Source organism: Pinus tabuliformis, chromosome J, assembly GCF_031772625.1.
Source record: "Pinus tabuliformis cultivar Carrire ecotype Pingquan chromosome J, CPIR1, whole genome shotgun sequence".
Classification (NCBI taxonomy): Eukaryota; Viridiplantae; Streptophyta; class Pinopsida; order Pinales; family Pinaceae; genus Pinus; species Pinus tabuliformis.
Window position 1 is genome coordinate 1,514,474,306 of NC_142295.1, and position 13,254 is coordinate 1,514,487,559.

Below are 13,254 nucleotides of genomic sequence, written 5' to 3' on the forward strand. Positions count from 1 at the left end.
TTCGAATTTTGGTGATGGATAGAGGGCCCGTGCTTGGTGCGCTTGCACCCCAAGAGATCAATCTCGTGCAGTTTTTGTTGGTTCTTATTGCCGTACTGGTAGTGATACGTATTCCTTGCTTTAGTAGCTCAAAACGTGTGGCCTGCAAAGTCTGAGCATATTTGTAACCGTAATTCTGTCTATGCTCTTTTTTCTTTCTTTGAAAACACAGCAAACGAAAAAACCCACTTGTAAGCGTAATTTTATCTCTTATTTTTTCCTTCTTTGAAAACACAGCAAAAGGGTTTATGTAATCTTCATATATCTTCTTGTATTTCGATTCTATATCTGAACTGAACCCACTCTCTACATCTTCAGCATGCTTTCTCTGTCCTCGAGAGAGAGGCCAATTCTTTGTATAATCTTGTATGTAACGAATTTTCTCATACCACTTAACATTATCTGCTGTACTCTTTTTCAAATCTGCTACAAGGGCCTGCGTTATATTTTCGGCGGTGAAGAGAGTATTGGGACTGGACGAACAGCCAAGGTCTGCGATGAAAAGTGTTGCATTCCATCATCATGTTCATTGATAAATTGGCTTCCTCCAAATAGGCTTTACAATCTCTAACACACTCCTCTGTGAAAAGTTTATGGAGAGAAAAGCTTTTTTTGTAATGGGGCAATAAATTTTTTTTGTAATGGAGAAATAAGGAGAATTGGATAATTTCTCAAAGAAGTGGTTTTTTATTTTTCTGTAAATTTGGGTTCATCTCATTGTAACTCAAAGTAATTCTACTTTGGGGGGGGGCAACATTTTTGTTTACCAGATTTGCAAGAGCATCATTGTAAAAGCCAAATTTCAAAAGTTACCTTGTAAATATTTGAGAAATTGACTAGAGCCAAGTGCAAAGCTCAGTCATTTTTCTCATGTTTCAACAACTATAATAGATTGGGTGATGGTAGATTATCTCTGAGTAGAGATGTGGTGGCTACATCCCTCTGAATTGTGTTACAATGAGGCTCAAGGGCCTATTTATTATTGGAAAACATGAGAAAACCCTAAACAACCAAAACCCTAACCCCAGGAGATGTAACACCAAGCGCTTATGGGCCCTGTTGGGGTTAGTTGGGCATCAAAATTCACGGGGTCGTAACATGGTCATATTATATCCATTTGGCGCATACGATACCTTGTTGGAAAGGTCTCTTTAATTACTCTAGGTTTCACCGCAAGCCCTTAACCATGGCTTTAGGCCTACCATGGACCCCAAAAAAATTCCGTTTATGGGGTCAAAACTGCTTCGGAAGTTCAAGACCTGAAAAAACTACTAAAAATACTAAAAGATGAAATGAACAATGAAACAGATGAAACTGATTGGGGGGTCTAGGTGGAATAGGCAGATGGCCACCAATATCCACCTGGATCAATCCTTGAGTTAGTCCTTAATCACTCCATTTTTTTTCAAAATTTGGCATGAGTTTTGTGTCGTAGACCCTCTTACGATGGATCGCTTCCTATTGACTTCAGCTCATTATCTAGGAAGTTGATCTATTAACCTGTTTTAGTACCTTGGAGCCTGCATGCCTTAATTTCAGGTTTCTATCTTTCAACGACAGGTTCTCATCATTGAACTTCGATTGGAATATTCTATGAGTGTTTGACTTCAAGAAATCGTTTCACACTCCATAAATTGTACTAGAGTACCTTGAGAGCCATTGCCATTATTGGTGGTTTCTCTCAAAATTATTAATGGTTCACATCATTAACTAGTAATCAGGTGGTTTCTACCATGTTCTACTTCGATCCATTCACTCACATGGTCATATTCATACTATGGATCGATAGCGATGGAGACCAAGACCCTAGATCTAGTTTTATCCATCCAGGCTACATGGAGTTTTAAATATTCATGATTGTATATATGGATCCATATCTGATGGTTGCATCCATATTGTGTCTGCTATTGACATGGATCTTTGCACATTTCCAAACTTGTTCTTTGAGATACTTATATTATGAGTATGGGAATTCCTACCTCAGTGATGATTATATGAAGATGTTGTATTGTAATCCTTCATTTTTTGTTTCAAGTGTCTAACCAATTGGTCTCTAGTTTGAACTTTTGCATGATAAATCACTTCATTCCTCCAACATATTTTCTGACTTTGCACTTTACGGGGCAATTCGTTACACATCATTTTGTCACCATTAGGAATATGACCGCCAATTAGGATCTCTTGCTATCTGATGAAGTGTTCCAAAGCAGTCCCCTACATTGTTGGAAGCAAAAAAATCCCAAAGATAACAAGAATCCTAGATTACATTGCTAAAACACCTATTTTCAAGCACTTGCGCACTTCTGCGCAATCCTATGATCTATTCTCCATTGAAAGGTGCGAAAACCTATTAATGTAGGTAAAAAAATAAAAAACTATTTCTAGAAGATTTTTTGCAAGAATATTTCCTAACTTAAGGCCTCAAGGCTGTTATTACTTGGGCCTCATCCCTTGGTTCATGGATAAAACTCCCTCTATGTGGAACCCTAATCCATCTCTTTATGGATCTCATCCCTTGAGAAGAGGATCTCAAACCTCCTCCTCTTGGCCTATAAATTCAACATAGACTAGAGGGTAAACGAGAACTTTTTGAATGTAAACTTATGCTAGCACAATTGAGGTTGGAAGCTTGTGTTTTAAAGGAGGATTGGAGACTATTGGAAGGAGGTTTTCAACATCAAGGATTAGGTTGTATTTCTCCTTTTCATTCATTTATAATAAAAAAGAGTATTTCTTTCCCACTATATTGTTCAATGGAGTTGATGTATTGTGTGTTTACTTCCATTTTTCCTAGGCACTAATCTCCTTGATCACTAGTATGGGTTTTATTGAGCCATTTATCTATCATATGCCTTTGATCCTTTGTTGTTATTGCATTTTCAAGTATGGATTATGAGCATTACAAAGATGCATCAAACCATAGTGAGGATCTTCATTAGGCATTTCATTGGAAAGGTATGGATTTCATATTTCAGTACCCTTGCTTATGATTCCATAGAAATGAACCTGGGGGAAGATTTACTAATTTGTTTGTTTGTTACTAGATTCAACCATTAAATCTAGGGAGATACTGTCTTGTCTGTGTTAACACTCAGGTTGTTCCCTTTGACTCCCAAGGGAATATGGCCGAGGTAACCACAAACCAGTCTTTGGACTGCAGGTCCTAGCCTACCAGCAGTCAGAGACGGCTCTCTCTTTAGGATTTAGCTTTGTTTAAGGGATGATTTTAGGCTAGATATGATGCACATGGGTTTTGTTTGAGTTTGGTGGGATGGTTGATCTATTCAAGCAGAGTTGGCATACAAAGTGTAAGAAGTTCAAACCATTGGGCATGGAGTCAATGAATGTGAACTGAAGGGTGCATTTTCCTTGGCAGAAGAGGGGAATATGGAGCAGGATAGCTACGCATGGCACAATGATAAAATGCTGGAACAAGGATGAAATGGAGGTTAGGGGATGAGAGGCAATTAAGGATCTCTCATCCAGCCAAAGAGGGAAAGTGGATGAAGACTATATAGGAGCAATGAAGTATTCCTAAACAACATTCAGAAATGAGAAATAACTTAAACATGATCAATTAAGTATGCATATTTATCACTAATTCAGAGGAAAACATAGAAAAGTTACAAGAATTGAGCACCGAGGGCATGAAAGCCAGCTCTGAACTATTCCTTCTTCCTGCAACTTAGATTATGATATACAGATGATACAGATACATATAAACTGATAAACAGAGGGAGGAAAGACTTATTGAACCATGAGCAAGCACATGAATTCCACATCAAAGCTCTTCAGCCATTGAAAGCACAACCAGCCAGTTCAGATGCAAATATTCCAGCAATCTTTGATTACAGAAGTTCTTAAGCTTATAGCGCAAGTCTGGAATGAGAAATACAACCAACCAACCCTTTACACTATCCAGAGGGTGGTATAAATAGAGAAAATATCTACAAAATATCTACAACAGCATATCTGATAGCAGATCTGGAGAAATGAATGCTTCTAACCTAACATTTATTGCAAATGAATGAAAGAATGCCTATCTACCAGCTGCGCAGGGACTGCAGCCATAAGAATGAATAAATTATTGGTCTTTTGAGCAATGCGCTGGCACTTCTGCAATAACTGTGCCTTGGGACTTGCTGCGCTGCTCATATGTGTCTTTGTACATTGTCTCTGCAAAATCTGGGCTTCAAACACTTGAATTGCCCCTCTAGGCGTTTCTGCTGCTGTAGAGTGGCTTTAATGCTCATAACTGTGATCTGGTGGGCTTTGATGGCTCTGAGCTGCTTTATTGACTTTGATGGGGGCCTCTTTAATGTTCTGCTGGTTTGGGTTGCTGATATTTTGATCTGATACTCTTTGCCGCTTCCTCTGATACACTTTGACACTGAATCAGGCCACTTTCTCTCTCTGATACTCTTTAACTGTCTAATCGCCCCTTTATCTGCCAATTTAATGCAAGAATAACTGCTACAAATGCTTCCGTGGCCTTTGGGATGCTATCGGCGCTTGGCCGATAAAAAATGATGCTTAAATCTTCAAAAAATGCTGTGAAATGGAGGAGAAATGCATGCTAATAGATTGTTGAGGCAAAACCATGCATTTGGATGTATTATGGGCATGAAGCGATTTCAAAATAGCCAAGGAAAGCATCGTTCCTTTGCAGTTGTGGCGGGCGGGAGCACTGTATAAACAAAACTTTAACAAATGCCCCTTTCCTTATAACGCGCGAATGCTTAAAAAACATGATTTTTCATTCAAAATTCGCACTACCGCAACACTGTGCATTCTAATAAATCATGGCCGTTGGATCGCGAGAAGGCATATCCAACGACTGGCGCTAAATTGGCGATCGGCGAATCCCAAACCATAATGCCTCCGATGAGCGATGAACCCCGCGGACCCGAAATGCATTATAGGCTCTTTCTTTATTGAGATCGGGTCTGGCCCATCGGCGAGCTCTTATCGGTGGATTTGAATGAAAATGGGTCATCGGACCCGAAAACCCTTTCAACTGCCCTTTATAAATTATCGGCTCTGGAATATCGGAGAACTCCTTTTCGCTGCGCCCAGGGACCTTACGGACCCGAAATGCTTTCAAAACTGTGCTTCAATTTATTTCGGCTCTGGCCATTCGGAGCGGTACAACCATCGGAACCCCGATGCGATAAAGGCCACGGACCCGAACTGTTTATAGGCCACTTCTTTATTTAAATCAGGTCCGGCCCGTCGGCGATTCATATCAGAGGTTTTATAAAAAATGGGCTTGCGGACCCGATACACCATTGAGCTCTGCTTTATTGTTATGTCGGGTCCGTCATTTCAGAGCCTTTCGCAATGCAAACAACGCATATGTATGGGATCGCCCGACCTCCGACAGCGATATCGCGTCGGAGGGAGGGCACCTGCCTTCGAAGAGCTGCCATATATGTTAATAATATGCCACTGCCCCCTCCCGATAGCGATATCGCATCGGAGGGGGACCAAAAAGAGCCTTTTCTCTTCGGAGCATGCATTTTATTACAATGCAAAGAAAAATGAATTCGGAGGGGTGGCCTTTATGCTTATGAATGGTTTGTGAGCCATCGAAAGGGGTCTGATGGCCCAAAAGGAAGGATTTTCTCATTTTTTGAAGGTTTTTAATGATTTTTGCATGGTTTTTTGGGAATTTTCATGCCTTGGAAGGATTCCAAAGGCATTAAGGAGGCATGTGATGTGTTTGAGAGGGGCAATGAGGGTTCTTGCTAAGTTTCAGATAAACTTAGCAATTCCCAAGGATGTATATGGTTATCTTTCAACTAGGGGGAGGGGATAAGTATATAGGGGAGTAATATACATAGTTTTAGTAGGGGAAGGGGAAATAAATAGGGAGCTACATAGTAAAGTTAATAGTTAATATGACAATGATGAGAAAAAGCGCTAAGAATGATGTCTTAGGCTATCAATGGGGGAAAATGACTGATAGAAGAAGTGTGTACATTCCTTGAGTGAAGCAGATCTTCACCAAGGAAAATGATATGGAGAATGATGAAACTAAGAGGTATCAAGCAGATCTTGACCTCTTTTAGGGAAGTTAGTGAGAGATTTGGGAAAAGAGGAAGAAGGGGAAGTTAGACATGCCTCGCTTGAAATCCTCCAACTAAAAAAACTTCCTCAAACTAAAAATGAATTGCTTACCAAAAATTGGAACACAACAGTGGCATTTAGACTAGCACGCTTTCATGGACAGTTCTTCGGCCATCTGTAGAAAATATGGAGCATTGCAACATGCATAGAACTACATATTTGGCATGTAAAAATGTCGATCATAAAAGATGATTAACCTGCTGCAGTAGGAGGCTAACAGTCTGCAAGACGAGACATTGTATACCTAACATTAGCATCCAAGATTAATCTTAAGAAATTTACTTTACAATAACATAAAAGATTTAAAAGTGAGATATATTAAATCAATGATATAAACTCTTATAAAAAATGGGCAAACAAAGTAAATATGATTTCAGTTACTCTTTTTCTTTAAACACTCTCTTATGTTATCTTGTTTGTAAAATCATAAAGGAAAATAATAACAATAAAATTGAAATAAAAACTTTTATAAAAAATGATAAAGGTAATATGATTCAAGTTTTACTCCTATTTCCCGAGATGGGATGTCTAATGGCGACAAGTGGAGGTTTGCATTGTTGTTGTCCTACTAATATTTAAGGGGCGAGGAGGTGGCAATGTGTCCCCCTTTAAAACCTATGCTGGCATGCACCTTCACATTGTAGGTGATATAAGTTAATGTTTGATGACAAGCTTTGTGGTGTGATCATATACAATTTTAATGGAAAATTTCATCTTTTGTCTCAACAATCTACAATCCTAAACGTTGGTTGGTACTAAGTTGTTGCTCGACCCACTCCAGTCTAGTCCCCCCTTGGGCCACCATCCTTGCTAGTTAGAGTATTCCTTCATGATGCTTAGTACCATAAATTAGCATGAGGATTTGCTTCCCACGATGATTATGAATGATTTGAAGGCCAAATCATGCAACATGATTTCCTTATTCAATCCTACATCGTTGGTTCATCATATTCTCATAATTTTTTGCTCTTTCTATTTAAATCCCTCATTTTTTGGGGTTTTCCCCAGCTTATCTCTTGGCTCATCGATGCCTTTACATATATTTCTCACTTTAACTTTGCCTTGACTTAGTTGGGGGAAGATAGGAAGCTCAAAAATTCTAAGTTGTTCTCTCTTCATGGTGCCTATCATGTAGCTCTAGTTGGGTATTCCATCTTCATTGTGGCTTCTCCCTCAGTCCCCCATACTCTAGCCTCTTACCTGGTTCCTAGGCCTCCCCTCCTTGTTAGTGAAGATAAATTAATTCTCTATCACCCAATTTTCTATTGGGATCCTATCTCTTCCCCCATTAGCAACACTCAACATTCTCTTGACCCCCTCTTGGTCAACTCCTAGGGAAAGTAGTGTGTCCATTGGTTTTGGTTCACCATGCCTTATTAACAAGCAAAAATTCAGCAAGGGACATCGTATTATAAAGAGAAAGGAGGATCTGAAGCACACTAATGGGTTGACAAATTATTTTCATTATTGAGAGAATACCCCATAGCTTATTTAGGAAGAAATAATGCAAGTGGTATGAGACATCATAAACGAAACACATTGTTTAACAAAGACTAAATTTTTAGCTAAGGCAGTTGATTAGATGCCATATGCTGGTCACACTTGTGAGCACTACAACTAGTACATGTACATGGTGTACATATTCTGACAGTTGAAGTTATTGTTAGGTATAAATTTGCTGGATTAGAATGAGGAAAATGATGAGATTATTCTAATGCTTAATGAGGTGAAACTTACAATGGAGTCTTTGGATTATAGGCTCAACCACGTGGAGGCTCAGCTTGGCATACCCCTAAATATTGTATGCTCCCTTGGTGGCAACAAGGAACCTATTCCAATGGAGGCCTTTGAATATGATAAGTCCAAGTGACAATTTCTATGATAGTTATTGTTATAATATATTTCTTTAGTTCTATTTGTTCAATCTATTGACAACCCTAGATGCAAAACTCTTCAATTTGTTTTTCTGTTTGTCAAACAGTTTTATCTCAACAGATACATTGTTGGATTGATACTCAAACTTAAATTATGTATCTGGTCTGGTTTCCCAAATGAAAAACCACAATAGACATAACTTTATTTTGTTGTTGTTTTTTTTTGTTTCTAAATAATTTTTTGGCTTTTAAAAAAGAGTTTTACTACATTTAACATAATCCTATACCATCCCACTTGAAAAAGCATATGGAAAGAAACAACATTATTGAAACAAGAAAATAGAAGAGAAATTAATATTGAAAAAATATAATAATAAAAATAATTTGTAAAATATAGATATGGTAATATAACTTTTTCCTGATAACATATAACCAGCCTAGATCCATCTTAACCCGGATCTATCAAGCATCGAGAGCAATCCAATCTCTCAAGGTGCAAATCTCTTTTTTGAGTGCAAAAATTGAGGAAAGGCTTGCACCTCGAGAGATTTGAACCCTCTCGACACTTGATGGATCTGGGTTAAGATGGATATAGGCTGGTTATATAATACTATATAATATCTATATTTGTATCTATGTGTCTCTTTCTTATTCCCTCTATCTATCTCATCCTCCAAACATACGCACACTCTCTCCATATCTATCTATGTCTCTCTCCCTCCCTCCTCTTGTCTGACTCTCTCTCTTCCCTCCTGCTCTCCTCTCTCTCTCACTCTCTCTCCATCGCTCCCTTGTCACTCCCTCTTTCTCTCCCTCTACATTCTCCCTATATGTCTTTATTCTTCCTTCCCTCTCTCCCCCCCTCCAACTCCATCTCTCTCTCCTCTCTCTGGAGTCCTCTCTCTCTCTCTTTCTTTCCCACGTTCCTCTGTCTCTCCCCCTCATCTCTCACTCCCCCATCTCTCTCTCTCCCTCTCAACAACTCTATCATTAGCTCGCTCCCTTTCCCCTTCTCTTCTCTCTCTCTCTCCCTCTCTCCAACTCTATCATTGTCTCGCTCCCTCTCCCCTTCTCTTTCTCCTTTCCATCTTTGTGCCTCCCTCTCTTTCTCTTACCCTTCCCTCCCTATCTCTTCCCTTCCTCTTCTCTCTCTTTCCTCCTCTCCTCTCTCCTTCAATCTCTCTCCATCTCTCCCTTGTCACACATTCTCTCTATCTCCACCTATATCTCTCTATGTTTGTGTTCTTTCCTCCCTCTCTCCCCCACTCCAAATCCATCTATCTCTCTCTCATCTCCTCTCTCTCCCTTCCTCTCTCTCCCACCTCCCTCTTTCTGTCTCCCCCCATCACTCTCTTTCTCTTTCTCTCTCTCTCTTTGCCCTCCAACTTTGTCACTATCTGCCTCCCTCTCTCCCCCTCCCCCTCTCTTCCCTTCACTTTGCTTGTTGTCATCGCTTGGATCCTTAGTTAAGATGGATCTATGTTGGTTCTTACTAATACTATTTGTATTATATAAATTTCACATCTTTAAATATAAAAGTATTCTAATTTTTAATTTTATTAAAACCTTAATTTAATTTCTATGGGAATATTTTTAGTATTCTTGAGGAAATAGGTTTTAGATATATCTCAAAACTAATTATAAACATTTTCCTATTAGCTTCAATTAAAAAATTGTTATAAAATTAAATTAAAATAAAATATTTTTATTGTGAAATAAGTTATGGTTTTTGGGCATGTGGTATTGATAAGCCTTCGTATTGGCCCATGGTATTTTAACAAATCCTATTTACAATTTAATAATATTCATGGTCAAGTGGGGGTGAGTAACAATGGTTAAAAATCTTGTCATATTGTTATAAAATATTTTGATTGTGAAATAAGTTATGATTTTTTGGCATGTGGTATTGATAAGCCATGGTATTAGCCCATGCTATTGTAACAAAGCCTATTCACAAGTTCATAATATCAATGGCAAAGTGGAAGTGAATATCCATGATTAAGAATCTTGTCATATTGTTATAAAATATTTTGATTGTGAAATAAGTTATTTTTTTTTGGGCATGTGGTATTGATAAGCCATGGTATTGGCCCATGGTATTGTAACACAACCTCTTTACAAGTTAATAATATCCATGGTAAGGTGGGGATGAATATCCATGGTTAAGAATATTTTCGTATTGTTATAAAATATTTTGATTGTGAAATAAATTATGTTTTTTGGGCATGTGGTATTGATAAGCCATGGTATTGACTCATGGTATTGTAACAAAGCCTAATTTTTACAAGTTAATAATATCCACCGTAAAGTGGGGGTGAATAAGCATGATTAAGAATTTTGTCATATTGTTATAGAATATTTTTGTTGTGAAATAAGTTATGGTTTTTGGGCAATGTGGTATTGATAAGCCATGGTATTAGCTCATGGTATGGTAACAAATCCTATTCACAAGTTAATAACAAAATCAAAATACAATAAATTGAATTCTATTATTTTTATTACTTTAACTTTTTGTTATTAATCAAGCCAAATTGTTTACATACATTACACTTACACATCTACTCTATAGTGGGTTGTAGAGTGCCTCTTGGCACAATAAATGGGATCAAAAATCTATAAATAAGCAATAGTCTATCAACAATATCATAACTAAACAATAATGTATCAACAATATCATAACTAGTACAACCACATTAAAAAGTATAAAAAAGATTATGGGTCAACTTTAACTTGAAAAAAAAAAAAAGAATTACACATCTTATTGTAAAATGGGTCATTTTGTTAAATAAAATTTGGTTATACATTAATTTCTCCATCTAATTATAATATGAACTTATTAGAATTGGAATAATCACAAATCCCCAAGAAATTGGTGGGTGGAAGCCACTTATAAAATTTTCTTATATATTAATTTCCCCATCTAATTAGAATATGAACTAATTAGAATTGGAATAATCTCAAATCCCCAAGAAATTGGTGGGCGGAAGCCATGTCTAATTTAACTTGAGAAAAAAAAGGAATTACACATCTTATTGTAAAATGGATCATTTTGCTAAATAAAATTTACTTATATATTAATTTCCCCATCTAATTAGAATATAGACATATTGGAATTGGAATAATCTCAAATCCCTAGGAAATTGGTGGGTAACATCGAGTGATGCAAATATTTTTTTTTTAAATTTATTAAAACTCAATGCAACTTAACAAACTAACACACTAAAAAAAGTCAACAAAGTAAAAATTAAGAGTTCAAGAATTTAAATATCTTAATAGCCTACTCACTTTACATTACAACATTTCTACTATTATGTAGAGAGTCTCTTAAGACATTAATATTAACATTTTTAAGACTTATTATATTTTACTTAAATTTATTATGAATTTAGATTTTATAAATATAAAAAAATTTATTTTATTTTTTAAATTTAAATATAATTAAAATTTATATTTGAATTAAAAAATTATTGAAAAATTTAACTTAAAAAAAATATTATTTAAATAAAAAATAGCTTCCAATATATCACTTATAAATTGGATGGGAAAAAAATAAAATCATAAAATAAAATTGTTGATTTCACTTTACTCTTAATTCATAGCATTAATAAATCGAATCACAAAAGCAAATTTCAAAGACATTTGATGGGAAATACAATATCAACTAATTGACGCTTCGAGACTTGAGTGCTTATATTTCTGAAGGTTTATCATGAATTATGGGGTTGGGTTTCACATGGAGTAAGAAAACACAATTAATTATCTTATTTGTTAAATTTTTATATAATTATAATCAATTAAATCATTACCAAATTCAACAAATATATCATTAAAAAGTACAAAATAATTCCAAATATTAGTTTGGAACCTAACGCTTTCTGCAATAAACGCCCAATCATCTGGTTCATATCAACCATCAGCGAGGCCAAAAACTACAACTCTTCATTTTAAGCAGATACAGGAATTAACATATTTCAAAATAAAAGAGTCTGTACCTTTTTATTTCTATGAAGGGAAGTCTCCTGGAATTCATACATAATCTATATGTGCAGGATCATTTTTCCAAGCCGTTAGTTTTCTCTTGTACAGACTTCTGCAAATCATCAATGGCCGCCTTGCGGGCCTCTTCCTCCAGGAACGAGGGGCTCAATCTGACCATTAAAACACAGAAGTCCCTTTCGTCGAGGGCTCCATCGCCGTCCGTAGCTTTTTATTTCCATAAAGGGAAGTGTCATGGTATATATACATAATCTATATGTGCAGGAGAGCTAAGCTATCACTTTTCCAAGCCGTTTGTTTTCTCTTGTACAGTCTTCTGCAAATCATGGGTGGCATCATTCATGGCCGCCTTGCGGGCCTCCTCCGCCAGGAACGAGGGGCTCAACCTGACCATTACAATACAGAATTCCCTTTCGTCGAGGGCTCCGTCGCCGTCCAAGTCACCTTCTTCGATCATCGCCTGAAGCTCCTCATCATTTATATAATCGATTCCCATTCCAATTCCCAGGAGCGCGGCGTTCCTCTTGAGACTATTGAAGGTGATAACACCTTTCTCTGGATCTGCCAGGAGACGGAAGCCATTGCAGAGCTCCTCCATGAACCCCTCCTCCCCCAATTTCTCCGCCATCATGGGCAGATAGTCCTCAAACTGAAACCCGGCAGTGGGTTGCTCCTTAATTCCCTTTGGCATTTGGGCATGCAACCCTGTTTTCTCGGCCATGGCAGATTTCAGTATCTCCGATGAAGAAAGGATGCAGCGAAAGGAATGAAGGTGTCGATATATATTCAGCGATGAAGTCGAAAGATAAAGGAAGAGATTGAGGTGATATTCCCAGAAGGTGCAGAGGGAAGGCACGGAAGCTTCCCGGAAGGGAATGATAGACGGTGAGACGCACTCCCCAAGTTCCTACACAGCCACGTGCCCTGAATTTGTAAAGTAAGTTAACTCAGATGCGTCCAGAACTTGAAACCCACGAGAAGAGGAAGACAATTTAAACTTGGTATTTTAATTGAAAATATCGTTGCGTGATTAATTCTCTAAATTTATTGAAAAAACACAGATTAAATAGAATGAGCTTCTTATATTTCATCAAAGCGAAGCTTCCATTTGCTTTATTCTATTCGAAATCCACAAATAGAAACATACCATTATGTAATTAAAACTGATTGGGGATTAAAAATCCAAAAACATGTCCATGTAGAATAGGTTTACTTC

At 37.2% G+C, this 13,254-nt stretch overlaps 1 pseudogene; it reads right to left on the minus strand.

The window, feature by feature from the left end:
• Positions 1-11,896: 11,896 nt before the first annotated feature.
• Positions 11,897-12,820, minus strand: LOC149233237 (calcium-binding protein PBP1 pseudogene; annotated as a pseudogene).
• Positions 12,821-13,254: the final 434 nt, after the last annotated feature.